This window comes from Tupaia chinensis, unplaced genomic scaffold (assembly GCF_000334495.1).
Source record: "Tupaia chinensis unplaced genomic scaffold, TupChi_1.0 Scaffold000146_1, whole genome shotgun sequence".
NCBI lineage: Eukaryota > Metazoa > Chordata > Mammalia > Scandentia > Tupaiidae > Tupaia > Tupaia belangeri.
In genome coordinates this window covers 11,701,652-11,706,568 of record NW_006159616.1, presented here as the reverse complement: position 1 = coordinate 11,706,568, position 4,917 = coordinate 11,701,652, and positions in this window count along the sequence as shown.

The following is a 4,917-nucleotide window of genomic DNA, read 5'->3' as shown; positions in this document are numbered from 1 at the left end:
GCGGGCTCGGCCAGCAGGGGCTCCAAATAAGGGTGGGAGAGGAGGGAATGGCAGGCCTCCGGCAGCTCGGGACAGCTGGCTTCGCACCTGACTCATCAGCCCTGCCCCTCTTCGCCTTGCCTCACCGCCCTTGCCCCCACAGCCCTTCTCAGCGGCCAGGTGAAAGGGAGTTATTTTTTAGAGTACAAAGTCAACTAATCCCCAAATATGATTTAAGATCCCAAGAACTCAGCTCTCCACCAGGAACACCAAGAAAAGTTTGGAGAACATGGTCGCTCCTCTCCAAAGCTCCTCCTCCTCCGTGTCCGCACAACCTTCCTCCAAGGTATCGAGGGGTCAGGCTTAAGGGGGATGCTGCCTCACCTTGCTGCTTATAGAAGCTCGGGCTCTTTGAGTTTGAAGCTTGTATGACCCCCCGCCCAGGAAAGCTCCCACGACAAATGCGGGAGGAAGGTCGGGGTGGCGGAGGTGGCCTACACTCTCCCTTAATGCTGTCTGGATCCCCTCTGAGGCCAGGCAAGTGACTGAGCCAGTAAGGTCTCCATTTCCCTGGATGCCGAGAGAGAACAGGCAGCAAGGCATCCACATTAAATGAGGCCTTCTCCTGCTAAGCCCTGGACTACAGTTAGCTTATACCATTCAGCACAACCTATACTAGGGGAAGCATGAAATTCGAGGGAGTGAAGACCTGCCATTTTGAGCATATAGGTGGCAGAACCAGGACTACTGGACCCTGGGTCTGACACTAACATCTGTGTAGGTATGTAATTAGGTCCTTTTCATAGAGCCTGTATGCTCACTGGAGACAGAAGGAAAGTGAGAAAGCACACCCTGGGGCGGGGGATGCCACAATCACTTCTCCTCCACTCTTTCAGGATTTAGGGCATGCACGCACACAGGCCTGACATGATTTTCAAGCTGCCAGATCCAGCTATGTGGGAGTCCAGTGTCTTAAGCACCATGCCATCTGCTGGCCCCCCTAACACCCCGATCCTTAACCCATCTCATGGAAAATGTGTATTATGAAACAACTACACATGGATTTCAAAAATGTTTGCCCCCCAGATAAACTCAGGCTTTAATTCTGTTTTCCCATGAACTCTGAGTCCCCTTGTGCATCGCTGCCCCTTCACCCTGTAACACCCTCCCCAGGTAAACATGCCTCCATCCCTTTCTCTCAGGTGCCTCTGTGCATCCCTCCCCCTTCCCTGCCCTCTGTGCCGGACAAGTCTCAGTGTTTGGTTGTTCTCTGGCTCGGACTGTCTCGAGGCAAGGGCTACATCTAATCCCCATGGCCTATTTACACACCTCGTGTGTTTTAGCCAGTCCTTGGAAGTGCAGGCAATGTGTGTTGAGGGCCCAGATCCAGCTGTGTGATCTTACTGGTCAACCAGGCGGAGAGGCTGTTACATAGCCACAAGGTAGGGAATCAGGACAGCCAGAGGTCAGAAGAGGTGATGTTAGTCTAAGATGAAAGAAAAAGGGATCCTCTTCTAGGTAACTGATTTGGGTCAACCAAACTCAACTTGAATCTGAAATTGGTGCAACTCTAATGGGAGCTCTGGGGGCAAAAATTCATCGCTTCCCGCTGAGTCCCTGGAATGTGCTCACAGTTTAATTGCTTGGTTGGTGGGTTATTATTAGCAAAGAGGATTCAGCAAACAGCCACACTGGGAGACTCATGCTCCTTGCTTTGTGCGTCACACAGCTTGCCTCCAGGAGATGCCCTTTGAGATGGGCCTTTGATGCCCTCAGAGACTTCCAGAAAGGTAGCAGGTAGCCTCTGAGGGCAGATGCTGACTCGCTGTCCAGAGCCACTTCCAAAGTCTGTAGGTGGCCCAAGAAGTGGAAGTCCTTTCCAAGGTTCCAGCAAGAGAGTTTCCAAATCGGCCCACCTCCTCTTATTAAAGTCGCTTTTCTCCTTCCAGAGTGAAAGGAGTGGAACAAAAGTGTTGTTTGTCGAATCTCTTCTATTATCCAGGTGTCTGGGGTGGGAGGGAGGGAGACAAGAAAAAGGCAATTCAGCTGTGCTGCCCCGAGAGCTCTGGACAGAACCAGCATCGCTTCCGCTTCTGCGGGGATTCTCCTCATTTCCATGCCCCTGCTCAACTTTAGGGGAATGTGTGGAATGCTCATATTCATGGGGTGTTTAGAAGCCAGCCTGTAGGAGTGAGAGAGAAGGAAAGCAACACAAAACCCCAGGTCCACCCCCCGCCCCCACCCTCTCACTACTGGAGGGTCCAAACGCTTTATTTCCATATCCCCGAAAAGAAGCTGCCTTACTCATATGACAGAATGAGCCTTGCAGATGAGTGGGAGAATTAAGAATCTGGATATTTCTCATTTTATTCTTTACTTTTTAAATTTATTTGTTCCATGAGTGCAAGAGAGAGAGAAAGAAAGGTGCGGCACCCCCTGTGGGGTCCCGGTGCCCTTGACATTCTCAGGATGCTGTTGCATATTTAGGGATGGTAATGTCTGATTTTGAGAATATTTGGAAGAAAGAGTGAGCAGGGTGGAGGTGGGTGTACTAGTTAACTATTGCTATGTAACAAATTGCCCCAAACCGTAGCTACTTAGGACAACATAAATCTACTGTCTAAAAGTTTCTGTGGATCAGGAATCTGGTCCTGCTTAGCTGAGTAATTCTGGCTCAAGGCTCTCACAGTTGCAGTTAAGGTGTTGACTAGGGGGCCAGACAATGCTGCTGTAGTAAAACTCAATGCTCTGTAAGCAGTCCTACACGAGAAAGTTCCAGATTCAGGGTCAGAGACCTTCCTGCCCGTGCTGGGCTTGCACTTGCCCATAATCTGGAGGTGGCTGGAGATAGATTGTGGTATTGGGACCCTATTGGTTATTTCTCTCTCTCTTTTGCTCTCACTCATGGAAGAAATAAAAAAATGGAAACTGGGAGCCAGTAGGTGGCATGGTAGTTAAGGCACTGGACTTCCACGTGGTCAACTGCAGTTCACATCCCAGATCTGGCAGCTTGCTTCCTCTCTCTGTCTCTGTCTCACTCTGGTAAGTGCACATGCCCTGTAATGAGTTAAAATTAAATAAATAATAAAATAAATTTAAAATTAAGAAAATTAAATAAATAATTACTTGGGAGAAAAAATGGGTGCTGATCTTGTAGCCTGGTAGTTAAGGGAGCTGGATCCCACATGATCAACCACAGTATGAATCCCGGCACTGGGAGCTTGAAAACACACGAGGCGCATGTGTATGTGTGCTCCAAAGCCCTACAGGATAGAGAAAGGAGTAGGAGAACACCCCATTGGAAGGTGCTTTCCCCTCCTCTGTATGGTGCAATCCCAGACATGGTGACTTGAGAAACATGCCAGGTACGTGTGCACGCATGTCCAAAATCCTGAAAGAAGGGAGAAATAAAGGAGAAGTATTGCAGTGTGACTGTTCCCCATGATGGGTGTTTTCTCTTTCCCATTCTCTTTGTTTCTCTCTGGAAGGCACATGCACCCTCTGGCAAAATAAAAATAAATAAATACAAGTATTAAAATGTTAGCTAGGGCCACTCTCAAAAACGGGCTTGGGGGGCCAGCAGGTGGCGTGGTGGTTAAGGGCGCTGGACTCCCACATGGTTGACCGTGGTTCAAGTCCCAGACCTGGCAGCTTGCTTTCTCATTTTCCCTCTCTCTTTCTCTCTTGCTCTGTCCCTCTCTGCTCAAATTAAAAATAAATTAATTAATTAATTAAATAAAATAAAATAAGTCTTTAAAAAAAAAAAAAAACAGGCTTGGCTGAGGAGGATCTGCTTCTCGGCACACTCCCTGCCTGTGGGCAAGCCTCAGGTCTGAAGGAACTTAAGCCTTCTCAGTAGCTGGAGACCTCAGCTCCTTGCCATAAAGATACGGCTGGCTTCTTTTAGGTCAAGCGAGAGGGAGAACGTGTGAGAGAGAAGTTGTAGAAACCAGTCTCCTTGTAACCTAGTCTTTGAAACGCCTCCCCATCACGTTTGTTGCACTGTGTTCATTAGCAGGGTGCCCCTCGGTCCTGCTCACACTTCAAGGGAGGGGCTCAGACAAGGGCGGGAATACCAGGAGGCAGGGATCAGAGGGACCAAGGCAGAGGGAGCTTCCTGTGGCACCTGTAACAAGGTACCACAGACCGTGAGACTTAGAACAACAGAATTGCCTGGTCGCACAGTTCTGGAGACTGGAAGTCCACCCAGATGTCAGCAGGACATGCTGTCCCTGAAACCTGTAGGTGAGGATCTTCCTGGCCTCCTTCAGCGCCTGGTAGCTGCCGGCACTAGCAGCTACTTCATTTGTCTCTGCCTCCGACGTCACTCAGCCGTCTTCCTTCTCTGTGTCTCTTCTCCCCTTTGTAAGTACGCCAAGTCTAGTACCTACCGTTGTAACAAACTATTCCAAATAAGGTCACAACCTGAGGTTCTGGGGGTTAGAACCATCAAAATGTCTTTTAGGGAGTATCCACCCATAACAAGCACTTTATCTGTGGCTCCTCCCCTAGCTCTAAGTGCCCCCACCAGCCCACAGCCGCTGGCTCCCTGCTCTCCTGGGCTGTGTCATCCAGTACCCTCGGGCAGTGCCTGGGAAAGCTAGAGATTCCCTGACCCTCCTATGGGCTGGCTTGGCAATCTCTCCTTGCCAATTGGTACAGCTGCATTTTCCGGGAAGGGAGTGGTGTAGCCAGGCCGAGCAGGCATGAGGCAGCTTCAGGTCACTGTCTCCCAACGCCTGGCGTCTTGGCACCCATGGATTCTTTAGAAAACATTTTCTGAGCCATTGAATCAATGAGTTTGCTTCAACACCTCTCCTATGCCCCTGCCCACCCACCCCTAATACCTGAGTGCCCAACATTGTACCTTACCCTCCCGGGGGACCTCCAGGAAGGGGTGGTCACCCTCTGGCTGGAGCACACAGGTCCTGCTCTTTC